The sequence below is a fragment of the Silene latifolia genome, chromosome 5, assembly GCF_048544455.1.
Source record: "Silene latifolia isolate original U9 population chromosome 5, ASM4854445v1, whole genome shotgun sequence".
Lineage (NCBI taxonomy): Eukaryota > Viridiplantae > Streptophyta > Magnoliopsida > Caryophyllales > Caryophyllaceae > Silene > Silene latifolia.
In genome coordinates, this window is record NC_133530.1 from 57,017,212 (window position 1) to 57,030,815 (window position 13,604).

Sequence of the window (13,604 nt, forward strand, 5' to 3'; positions counted from 1 at the left end):
AATGACAGCTTCCTGTCTAGTCAACAAATGAACTGTCTGTGGCTCCCCAGCAGATTGCAGCTCCATTCTATCAAACTGGGCATTTATGGCTTCCAGCTGAGCCACAACTGCCTTATCAACCGAATGGACCGTTCGAATACCATCCCGTGGGTTCCCATATTCATCACAATGGGTCGTCATCTCCTCAATAATGCCCCTTCCCTTATCATCATCAATATTTTTATGAAATCTACCGTTGGATGAGGCATTCAGAATAGCTCTATGGTCATCGTACAACCCATTATAAAATTGGTTGCACAAGAACCATTGATCAAAACCGTGATGAGGAAGAGACCTCACCAATTTCTTGAACCGACACCAAGCTTCATAGAATGTCTCATCAGGTGCCTGCTTGAAACTCGTAATCTTCCCTCTCAGCTGAGTAGTGCGTTGCGGAGGGAAATATCTTTTATAAAAAGCAAGTGCGAGAATCTCCCAATTTGTAATCCCAGCAGCTGTTCGGTCTAAATTGGTCAACCACTCACGAGCTGAGTCAGTCAAAGAAAAAGGAAAGAGCACCTCCTTAATCTTGTCTTGAGTTACTCCCTTTGTAGCAGGAATAGTAGAACAGTAATCAGTAAAGACCTCCATATGCTTCCTTGGGTCTTCACCTGCCACACCCCTATACAAGTTCCTCTCCACCAGATTAATGTAAGACGGCCTGATATCAAAGGTGTTGCCGTCCTCGGTCTGGAGATTGAAACCCTTCGGAATAGAGGATGCTTTAGGCTCCGAATGACTTGCAATGTTCGGCATCTTTACTGGTTGGTTAGCAGAAATGATATTTTGTTCTCCTAAAGATTGATCTTCTGCAAATAGAAAATGCTGTAGTTCGGGTTCGAAAGTACTCAAGTCTTCCTTTCGACGCTCTATTTGCAGACGGAGTCTATGCCTAAAGAGTCTCTCTAGCTCAGAATCAGCTGAAACTAACTCCGACTTGTTTGACCTGGGTATACACAACACTGAAAGAGATAAATGAGAACTATCTCAAGGAATAAAAATTCCCTGAGACGGTAAAATAAACGAAACAAAAAACAGATAGGGCTATTGCCTCCCCGGCAACGGCGCCAAAATTTGACAGGCTAGTCGTGTACCTACCAAAAATAACCAACTGGCACTAACTATATATCTAGGGAAGTCGGGTCGATCTCCACAGGGAGGCAAGATACCTGTTAGAGGTCCGTCTATTTGGTCACAAAATGGGGGGTTGTAAATTGGTTTTCTAAACTAAAAGGCTTAAAGGAAAGAGTAGCAGGGAAAGAGCAGTAAAGGCAAGAAAATGTGAATAAAGTGATCAATAAAGAGGGAACATGTCGGGATTTCGGTTCACTATGATAGTCTAATGACTCAACTACAAAGAGTCTAGATAATTTACTGTGAGACGAATATTGGAAAGGGCCTTCCGGTCCACTTTCTATCCTAGATTTCCACTAACTTAACTTCCGTCCTCGTCAGGGTAGTCTACTGTTCATAGCAGGTCTATTTAGTCCAATCTTCCGATCCAGGAGTAAATTTAACCAGATTAAAGGGTAACTTAGAAGCATGCACTCAACTAAGTCGGTGTTATAATTAAATTGCCATGGGGACAGAGTCTCACAAATAAGTCATCTAGCCTATTCGCTACATCGTCACATTTATACCATAGATCCCCTAATCCCAACATGAATGAATTTAGCTACTCATGCTATTAATGTTGTCAATATTAAAAATGATGGAATAACCAATAATAACCATGTTGAAACAATAATAAAATTGCATAAAAAAACTAGGGAAGAAATTAAGAGAATAGAACAAGAGATTAAAGCAACTCGGCTGAAGACGTTGCGGTCCGTCCGTCCAGGAAGGGAAGACGCTCGGATTCTTGAGGAGGTGCACGGGCGTCTTTCTGCAAATCCGCCCGGATTGTAGTGGAGGAATCCGAGCGTCTTTGTTGCTTGGACGCTCAGATTGTCATTCTGGACGGGCGTCTTGCCAGTGAGGCCGCTCGGATTCTGTGACAGAATCCTTTTTCTTCACTTTCTTTTTATTCTCGTAGGATTGGTCTTTAGTTCTCGCTTCCTCTTCATACTAGTCCATCAAACATCGTCAAATAGCTTCCAAATATGCACGAAAGACGGGAATTTCCGCCTTATTATCTTCTTTCCTACAAAACATACGAAATGCACTAGGAAAGCAAAATAGAAAGCATTTGACGGATAAAATGGTCATGGAATGATATAATAGTATGCAAAATAGGCTCAATTAGGGGACTAAATATGCTCAAATAATGGTCACATCAAGATGTTTATGTGGGGTTAGACGTGTGAGCTAGCGAGTACCCTGTACTTTTAGATTACTTGTTCACCGCTTAGACTCACCTTTTTCATTATTTCATTCGAGGGATATATTTTCCCCACCTTTTGACTATTTCATTTGTATGAACCTATGTTTTTATTTCCACATACTTTTCCCGTTGAACGTTAGTGACTCCCGCATGCTAACCTCTATCTATTAAATAAAAGTTTTTAAAATCTCTCATTTTCCGCATATATATTTAGTAATTTACTTTCCGCATTATCGCGGGGCGTCACAATAAGACCGTGTAACAAGGGCAAAATATGAAATTTTGTCTCTATGTACCCAACAAAGGTGTGACATGGTAAAGACGATATTCCTCGACTACAATACAATCTAGTGGGGCACACAACTCGAGCAAACAATCGCAACATTGTGAAATAAGACGGTCTTTTGTCTCATTCACGTTTTTGGCACCTAGGGAGCGGGAACGGGGACCAAAATGCAAACTAAAAGCATCCCTATGCTCCTAAAAAGGTTTCTAACCTAATGCAAGCATCAGTTTCACTCGAAAATGGGCCAAACAAAAACGCCCAAATCGATTTCAAAGGGGTTAGGGTTTCGCCCTAATCCAATCAACCAAAGGACAAAAAAATTCAAGTGGAATCAAGAGGTTTTACATACCTTTAGATTACATAAGCACGAGGGCACAAATGGCAATTTTTTGTGTTTCTCGTGTGTTTGAAGGAGGAAGACGAAGTGAAATTAGGAGAAACTTTTCCCTACATCTTTTTACAGAAGAAAGGGGAAGCCCCTTGTATCACAAAAAGCCTCGCGCCTATTTGGTCTATAACACCAGCATACACCAGAGTGTCTTACCAAGGACCACCCCAGTATATAGAGATGCTACAATCTCGGTTGCCCGATGTAAGTAGATCAACTAAACAATAACAGAGCATTATTAAATAACTTTATACATTATATCGTAAACTAATGTGCGGATATTACAACATAAGCAATTAGAAGAACTACTACACATGAGCGGTAGCGACATGTAGTTCGATAGCGTGATGACTCGATTCCCTTCCTGTTCCGCAAGCACCAAGACTAGATGTACCTGCTAAACCAACTACTCACCATCCCCGAATGGATCACCATAGTTTTGAAAACATAACACGGGGTCGGTTTACTGAATAATAAAGATAAGCAAATACACTAAAGGCAATGACAACGATTTCCGCGACCATTCTCCACTCCCCATCATGTTACATAAGTGACTACACACTAAGTGTATAGTCTTGCCAGATTACTGCCACAACAGATAATCCACACCGTAAGTGGGGAGCCGCAGCCTTGCCTACCTAAGCCCTGCTCATTGCAATGAGCAATAACCCATGTTCCTTAATATGCACATCCCCTCTTGTGGCTGGTTCCACAAGGGGCAGATCAAGGGCGTGAAAGCCACTCCCGCAAATGACTCCACTAAGCCGAGGACGCACCTCACGATCATAGTCAATTCATCACAACTCTAATACTTCAGAATACAATCAACAACAATACTTATCATATCAATTAAATCACAGCATCACATCTTAAATCAATTAAGCAATAAACTGAGTAGGGAAACCCTATCTTTTCGCTATTTCATGAGAGTGCATACAACAAACAAGTCAAGCAAGACTCCATGATTAATCCTACAAGTAGAAACCATATCCTATTACTAGACTATTCAAGACCTACTGTAAGATGACGACGAAACACAAAGTCACCTTGAGACGCAGACCGATGCCGACAACGACGACTACCCAACTTGATAACGTCAATCATGAACCATCCCTTTTCTTGGGTTAGTGTCAAGGCCATATGAGAGTGTAGGATGATGGGAGATAAATGGGGGAGAGAGAGAGAGAGAGAGAGAGAGATAAATTATGGTTAGAAAGAGAAATGAACCGTCGAAAAAAGAAATGAGGTTTACGATCTCGCGTATTATAATAACGCGTTAACAGACGTGATACTCGGTCGGTCGAGTATATAAATACTCGATCGAGTAAGCATTAATCGGTCGAGAATTCACACTACTCGATCGAGTGACCTTAACTAGGTCGAGAAACCAGTAACGTAGGTCTCCTAACCTCTCCCATATACCTTGCTACGGGTCTCCTTTTGTGAAATGATCAGCCAACGGGTCCATAAATAGGGCGGGTGTTACAGTCTTCCCCCTTAAAAGGAACTTCGTCCCCGAAGTTCATCCACAATTCCCAATGAAAAGTTAAGGCACTCACGAAATCACCAAATAATCGTACGACAACGAACACCAGTTAAGTCTATAACGCGTACAAGATTAAGCTATAATCATTTCAACATGAAATCACTCTACTATTACTGTATGATCAACTACATAAGAACAAGGTTGATATTGTAAGCCAAATAAGAATGGGGTAATGACTTACATATTTAAAGGTAGTACATTCCAAAAGTTTTGTGATAACTACGAGGTTCGAAAATAAAACAAGCTACGACATAGAAGAAATTTTGTTACTTGCTAGGATCTTAACCGCGATGTTATATATCCCTCTTAAAAGGAACTTCGTCCCCGAAGTTCATCCCAACCATAACGAAACTCGTATATGCTTAAAGAAACAATAATTATAGAACATATATCACGTTACTTGAAAATTAATACATGCTTGAAACATAAGTAAGACAACCATCAATTCCATGCAATTGGGAAAAGAGGTACATGCAACATAGACAAGGAGAAATGTAAAATGTACGCAAGCTAATTATTATTATGCAATTGTCGTGTCGTCACCCACACTAGTTCCTATATCATTACCGTCTCAAGCCGAGCCAGACGATTTATCCTTACCCTATCAGCCATGGTCATACCATTCGAGATTGCAACCAATTTAGGACACTCATGGACACATACAAAGGAAAAAAAATACTAAAGTTTATTATACCACAAGTTTAAGTGTAACACCCCCTTCTTATCCGGTCAAGGATATTGGGAGAAGTTACCTTCTCGGTTTACCGAGGCAGTGAATCGGAGATACAATAAAGAAACATATATTATAAATGACAGGTTTAGTAATTACAAACCATTAAATAATGAATAAAGTACAACTCATGGCTACTATACTCATCTAATTAACTACACACGTCTCGTGACTCATCAAGCTCGTCGCGTTCTCGTGTACTATCCAAACACCTTGTGCCTAACCTACTCCCCATATGACCAAAGGACATCATATGGATCAACACAGGTCACCCCAAGAGAGACAAGTGACAAATAACGCAGAAACACAAACGTGAGTTTCAATAAACAAATAAAAGATGACACGACTCAAATGTGAACCTGCAACATGACTACTGGTATGAATGACATAACATCGAAAGACCACCACCACGGTACTGGGACACGCCCAGGCATAGGTACAACCACACTGGTACCGGGACACGCCCAGACATACCGATAACCATAAACAGGTATCGGGACACACCCAGACGTACCGGGTCCGGAAGCCAATCGGATCCCCTGCCAGATGTCGTGTATCAACCACACGAGTCCCTCCGTAACTCAAGCCATTAACTTGCACATCCCACTTAGAGTGGGAAGCTTCAAGAGGCGACTCAAGTATAAGACGGTCTCTCAACCGCCTTATGTCTCCATAACAACAAGTAATCCACCATATCGTCACCAACCTCCAATACACAAGATAATTATAAAAAATGCAAGACGACACTTTATATGTCAAATACCGACTCATCACATCGTCTTAACCATCATTACATTGTGATACACAATAACCATCATGCTTATCCTCTTTATGACATGATTAGTGACTAAACATGTAATAATGCAATTACTCTAATTAGATGAGATTAGTTATAACATTAACCACAAAATATGTAATAATCATAATATTGAAACCGAGTAGAATTAACCTAATTTTTAGCAATCTCCTCAAGATACTCGAATCCGGACCGAAACCGTCTCAAGGAACCGTCTCATCATATACAAATCACATGATAACTATCATAATACATCCTATACTAATATACACTACAAAGCCCCTTATTATTACCCTTTAATTACCCTAAATACACCTACTAAACACTAGTTAATTACCAATGACGAATTCCCCCAAAAGTTAGGGTTTAAAGACTAGAAAAGGAGAGATCTTTACTTACTAGGTGAAGGGGATAAAGAGGTAGGTGGTAGATCTTCTAATCCAAGCTTGAATCCCAAGTGGGAGGTGTTTGTGAGGGTTTTAGAGAGAGGGGAGGGAGTTTGGAGAGATAAGGAGGAAGGTGGAAATGAGTTTAGGGTTAGGGGAGAAAGGGGGTAAAACCCGTATTCTGAAAACATCGGCAGTCGACCGAGTGCTGCCACTCGGTTGAGTGGACTCACTCGGCCGAGCAGCACTTCACTCGGTCGAGTTTACCCTTCACTCGACCGAGTAGACCCACTCGGTCCGCTGCAACACCATTCGGTCTAAGCTCAGGACTAGTGTAAGGCTATCCTTCCCTTCCGAGTGCTCTTTTATCGGTCTAAACCTCCGCTCACGCGTCCCAAAGTCTAAGTACGGGTCCTACAAAGGCCAGGTATTATAATATTCCCTCCTTAAAAATGAACTTCGTCCTCGAAGTTCGCCTCACCCTCACTTATCCTTTACACTTTCTTACGTCTCATTCGTGTCATGCCTTACTCCCAAAACTCTTCCTCACAAATTCGCTCGTCTCTCTCGCTAGTGCTCACATATAGTTCTATACCGTACGTATTCTTTTATGTTCTCATGTCTTTTCTTATTCCTAGATGTTACATTTACTCCCCCTAAAAGAGAACTTCGGCCCGAAGTTCGCCACTCGATCTCTCGTGAGAAGGATCCTCTCATTCACTCGATCTAAGCTCATGTATTCGAGTACAATTCAAGCTCAACATTCATTCCCACTATCATGGCTAAGGTCTAGTCCTACCGTGCATAGTTTGTGACTCTAGGTATGCATGTATAACTCATGACTCCGTATATAAGAATCGTCTATTGTGATTCACTTTCTTATGTAGTCCGTATTACCCACAAATTCATGATGTGCATAAAACACATGATCACACATTTACTCTTATCCATCCTTGTATCATATCATCTCAATCTAGATGCCACAAGACTCGATCATGTATAAGACTCATAGGATTCTCACTTATGCTTACCGATTATCGCATCATTATTATCCGTACTAAACATGTTAGATCTCTTCCATCGACTATACGTATTTTGTGTCACGACGTACACAACGGCACATAACAATATAACCAACTTATTCAATTCGTTCGTTAAATATTCTTACGCTTACACAATAGTAAGGGCCAGTAGGGTTATAAAACGGGAGTACTCAATCCGTGTTGTTTCAAAACCATCCAAACAGGGTCAAATAGTCCATTTGATCGAGTGGAGACTTACTCGGTCAAGTGGGGGGTGGCACTCGGTCAAGTGAGAGGGTCACTCGGTCGAGTGAGAGGGTCACTCGGTCGAGTGCAGGCTCTTAGAGAAAGTTCCCAGGGTTTGATTTCGGCTCACTTGATCGAGTGAGAGGAGGCACTCAGTCGAGTGAACCGCCACTTGGTCGAGTGAAAATTGGGCTCGGCCGAGTGTTACCTGATAGTCTAAAATCCGGTCTTTATAGTCTTTAAACTTACCTATGGTCGATCATACTTGCAAAAAGGGTCCTAATGGTGATCATAGTATCATCCCAACACACAATATCTACTAGGTTTTGGCCTTATAGCCGAGTTTATAACGCGAGAAAAACAAATTTTTCGAGACTCAACCGACACAAGGTCTCACCAATTTCCACATGAGTGGATAAAACTAAGAAGATGACTTCTTCCTCTTACCAAGATTCTTCACCCACCGAACCAGGGCTCCTGGTTGTTTACCGGTGACTCCTACCTCCGCGTGCTAAGCTCTTCACTCCTTGTATCGCCCGAGGTGTCCATCATCGCGTCTTCTATAATTGCGTTGACATAGCGGCCGTGATACTCCATAAGTCCTGGTGCCCAAATAGATGCTCCACCTCCACTCGCGCTAACATAGAAAACATTGCCCCCACCCTCGTGAGAGAAACCTCACACCTCCTCTCTATACGAACTATCCACACTACATTGGTAATCATCACCCACCTTCTCTTGGTAGCCTCCACCTTGATGCACATCATTAAAGAAACTCCTGGTGGTATAATGCTGTCCCGCCCAAGAACCAAGCAAGTGTCTGTCACCGTAATGAATCTTGTGACCCCAATCTGATTGTTGAATACCATAGGCTTTGAATACCCCAAAAGTGTCACCATCCCCGCACCAAAAACTAGGGCGTTTGGTCGGCCTTACCCTTGGTTATAGGTGAACTCATGCATATCTCTTAGGTTCGACCAAGGAGTTGTTTACTCTCACAACTAGGTCCCCCATGGGGTATTGGTGACCATCAGCCGGTGATGGTTGGTTATACCCTCTAGTGTAAGACGGCATGTGCATGGAGTATCGGGGAGGGTCATGGTGTGGTGAAGGTTCGTGAATAAAAGAAGAGGACGGGGCGTAAGTGGAGTGTCTAGGGCGATCGAAGGGCGGCGAAGGCATGGACACATAGAAGGACGATGGGGCATGTGGAGAAGTCCTAGGAGGATCGGAAAGGAGTTGCGGGGTTGGTTCCCCTCATACCGCATTACCATTAAGAGTATAAGTAAGATTTTCGGGAATGAGGTAGGATCGGGCCGGAGGACGAGGTGGTGCTAGCTTAGGTATGTGAGAGGTTTCGGTCAATCTCCGGTTTGCAGGAAGCTTAATGTACAAGTCCGTGTTCACCCTCCATGAGTACCCCTTTTTGTCTTTCTTATCCACAATCCAAAACATGCCCTTCATGTGGGCAATGTCGAAGTATGGCACCTCCGTACTCGTAGGTCTATCAATTACCCCCGGTTCGTAACCCAAGAGATTCTTGGCTAGTTTAGTCACTAGGGCGCCACAATCAAAGGAGCACTTGTCGGACTTGGTCATCCTTTCAAATGCTAAGCATACCATAGACACGGGGCTAAATTAAAAGCACCTCTCATTGTAGGAATTTAGGTAGGAGCTTAGAAGTAGTACTTCCGAGGAATTGAGTTTACTAGGGTCCTTTCTTCTGTAAAGGAGGTTGGTCAATAGGTGAAGGAAAATTTTCCAATCGGGGTGTTCCACATCATTTATTTTCATGGCACTAACGTCGGTATTGCGGTTACCCGTGTAAAGGTTGATGTATTTTCTGTCTTTCATTTCCTTTCCCACCTTGTCAAGGGTATAGGGTCCTTTTTCCTACACCTAGCCGCTTCAAAAAAACATCACTAGATAGGTGAAAAGAGGTGTCCTTGAGTCGGAAGCTCACAGTGTGGTCTTTTGAATTGTAAAGGAAGGAGCTCAAAATTTTTAAGGTAAGGGTACAGTAGCTTATTTCCGCTAAGTTATACCATCCCTCCATTCCAATCACGCTTGTTAATTCTTAGCCTACCTTTGTTTTATTTGATTCAGAAGCTACCCACTCTTTTATTTCAAGTGAGCATGCTAGGACTCTAAAATTAGAAGTATTTGATGACATAAAAGACTTAGTTGACATACCTTCAGGAGATTCCATACCTTGTAGCCGTGTGTATACAGATGTGTTGGTTAAAATTGGAGAAGCTGTCTTTTTACCAATTTAATTGAATTTCCTTTGGGTGGTTTTGAGATAATCTTAGGGATGGATTGAGTAAATATAAAGCCTTTATAGATTGTCATCAAAAGAAGGTCACCTTGAGTGGACCTAAGAGAATAAAAGTGTCTTACAAGGGATTTGTAGCTAAACCAAAAATAAAACTTATCTCAACATTCACCTTAAAATCTTGTTTGAGGAAGGGGGGTTAGTTCTTGTGTCACGTGAGGGACAAGTGGGAGGACGTGTTAGGGGCGGCATCTATACCTACCTTGCAAGACTTTTAGGATGTGTTTCCAGATGAGATTCAGGGTTACCACCTTAAAGGGATATTGATTTCGGTATTGACTTAAAACCTGGGACAGGACCAATTTCTAAAGCACCATATAGGATGGGACCTAAGGAGTTGGAGGAGCTTAAAAAGCAGTTGGAGGAATTGTTATATAAGTGCTATGTGAGGCCAACTGTGTTACCTTGTGGAGCACCAGTGTTGTTTTTTAAGAATAAAGATGGGAGCATGAGGTTGTGTATTGGTTATAGAGAGCAAATAATGAGCATAAATAATCGGTACCCTTTACCTCGGATTGATGATTTATTTGACGAGTTGAGTAGTGTTGGGATATTTTTTAAGATTGACTTGAGGTCGGGATACCATTAGTTAAGAATTAAGGATGAAGATATTCTAAAGACTGCATTCAAAACTAGGTGTGGGCACTACGAGTTTGTTATTATGCCATTTGGATTAACTAATGCACCGGCGGTCTTCATGGGCTTAATGAACTGTGTGTTTAGTCCCTATTTGGATCAATTTGTAGTTGTCTTTATTGATGATATCCTGGTGTATTCTAAGAATAAGGAGGAGCATGAGAAGCCTTTGAGGATTGTGTTGCAGACCTTGAGGGAGAATAACCTCTATGCTAAGCCGAGCAAATATGAATTTTGGTTGGAGAAAGTTGCCTCTCTGGAGTATGTGGTGTCTAAAGAGGGAGTGTTAGTGGATCCAAGCAAGATTGACGCAGTGTCCAAGTGGGAAATACCGAAGAATGTGGGGGGGATATTAGAAGCTTTCTGGGGTTGGCTGGCTATTATAGGAGGTTTGTAAAAGACTTCTAAAAAATAGCTAAGCATTTGACTACTTTGATGAGGATGGAGAATAAGTTCCAGTGGAATGAGAGTTGTGAGATGGCATTCCTAACCTTGAAAGAGCGTCTGAATACAGCTCTTATTCTAGCTTTACCTGAAGGGAGTGAGAATTTTGAAGTTTATACAGATGCTTCGAAGAATGGTTTAGGATGTGTGCTTATGCAGAATGGGAAATTGATATCTTATGTCTCGAGGCATCTGAAGCAGCATTGATGCGTGTCTTTTATATGATGTTTTACACCCTATTTTACACGCATTTCAGAGCTCATTTATGTAGTTTATGCTACTATTCTCCCTATTTCCGTCTACTTTCATGTTTTTGTACATTATTGCAGAAATGTGAAGAATCCAGCGGAAATCAAGCTAAATCCGTCCCCGAGTACCTTGCATTGCATTTGACGTGAAGTATTTACTCAAGGAACGAGCTTGGTGCGCATTTCGAGGCCTGAAAGACAACTTTATGAAGAATTATAAGCGGACTATCAGCTAAAGCAGTCGATCGACTGTCCTTCATGGTCGATCGACCAACGCACGACTTACAGGAGCTACTGTTCAGCATAGTTCAGTCGATAGACCGGCTGCTATGGTCGATCGACCACATCGTTAATCTGCGTGAATTAAGAGATCGAGAATTAGGAAGCCCATAGTAGTTAGGTTTCTGGAATAAGTGTTACGTATATTCCTATATAACGTAACCTAGGTTATTCAGAATAATCATCGAGCTTTAATTCAGTTTTATCATCAAGTTCTACACATACATTAGTTTAGATTCTTTCATTAATAAAAGTTCTTTTTGCAATCGGTTTTGATCTTTCTTCTGCGATTCCCTTCACGGTATTCTTCTGTCCCATTATTCAGTTTTATTGCTTTCGTTCGTAGTTTAGAATTGTTAGAGTAGTTTCCCAAAAGCCGATTTATCGTCTCATGTTAATTGCTTGTTTCGTTAGTTTAATCATGAATTCAATATCTTTATTTGTTAATTTCATTGTTGTTTTCATAATAGTCATGAGTAGCTAAACTTGTCGTGCTAGGATGTAGGGAATCTGTAGAAGTAGGCGGCAATAAAATAGCAGACCTAGATCACGCAATGGTCGATCGACCGCACACCCTGGTCGATCGACTGGCCACGTGAGATATGCTTCGTTTTAATTAATTTAATTTCCATATTTGACGAATCGAGTGCACGCGACTAGTTGAATGTTTAGGAATTGACCGACCCAATAAAGATCGAAAGATAGGGAAGGAGATAGCCTACCTAATTAAGACGACTAAATTAATAAGATCGAGAGATGAGTTAATTTTGCCTTTTTAGTCACTTTTCAGGACGAAAGTTAGTATTAGTGATATTAGGGACCTGTAGCGAGATCGAAAGATGCTACCTGTTAAGAAAGGACCGAGAGGACTTCTTATTTTCCCGTCTCACGTGTTTGTTTTAGACCTACTTAGTATACTGCCACCGAAACTATAGTGAACTGACCATCTTAGCACCCTTTTAATATTTGATTTCATCCGTTTATTTAGTTTACGTTTCATTTCATTGCCTTTAGCTATAGACCAAATCAAATCAAACCCCCACTCACTTGTTACTTTAAAGACTAAAATCAGACAACTATTAATTGCATCGCCTCCTTGTGGTTCGACCCTGACTGCCACTAGCTATAGTAGTAGTTTGGACTATAAATATTATTTTTGGTGCACACAACGACAGGCATCAAATTTTGGCGCCGTTGCCGGGGAGGCAGCGCTAGTTTTAGTTGTTTTTTATTTTAGTCTGTTTTTCGTCTCAAGGGAAGACTGAGTACCTTGAGGAAATTCTCACCATTTCCTCTAGTATTGTTTTGTTAGGTCCTACAGGTCCTATCTACAGTACTTCAGAAGGGGCCACCCATGTTCCACTCTTAGGAACAGCAGGTGCCGTTTTGTGGGAGATGCGGCGGAGCGGGACACACAGCTGATGCATGCAGGAGCCCTAATGAGAAGATGTTTGCTTTTCATCAAATTTAGCTTAACAATGCGTATAATTACGCTACTACTTCACCGCATCAACCTTATGTGCCCCCGTATGTAGCCCCACCACCATCCACTCCGTCACAGCAAGAGTTGAATAATGATGTTGCAGAGTTGACAAGTCTAGTGTGTTTGCTTATAGTAGAGGTACGAGAAAAGTAATGCGGCAAATGAGGTCTCAATCATGGAGTAGAAATCTCAAATTGCTACATTAGACAAGAATGCGGTGAGATACCGAGTCAATTTCACTCTCTTGAATCAGCGTATTGAGACCGTACATGTAATAACGCTGAGGAGCGGGTCTACTCTTGATGGATCCGAGAAAAGCTGAAAAAGGGAAGAAGAAAAAGGGCGAGAAAAAGACGATCAGAGTAATCACGGTCGATCGACCACATCACCTATCGATCGACCGACCCGCGAAATGAC

At 41.7% G+C, this 13,604-nt stretch overlaps 1 non-coding gene across 1 annotated transcript; it reads left to right on the top strand.

Moving 5' to 3' along the window:
- The first annotated feature begins 313 nt into the window (after nucleotides 1-313).
- LOC141658246 (small nucleolar RNA R71) lies at nucleotides 314-419 on the top strand. The gene has a single exon (XR_012549142.1). It is a non-coding gene; the product is annotated as a small nucleolar RNA R71 (small nucleolar RNA).
- The last annotated feature ends 13,185 nt before the right edge of the window (nucleotides 420-13,604 follow it).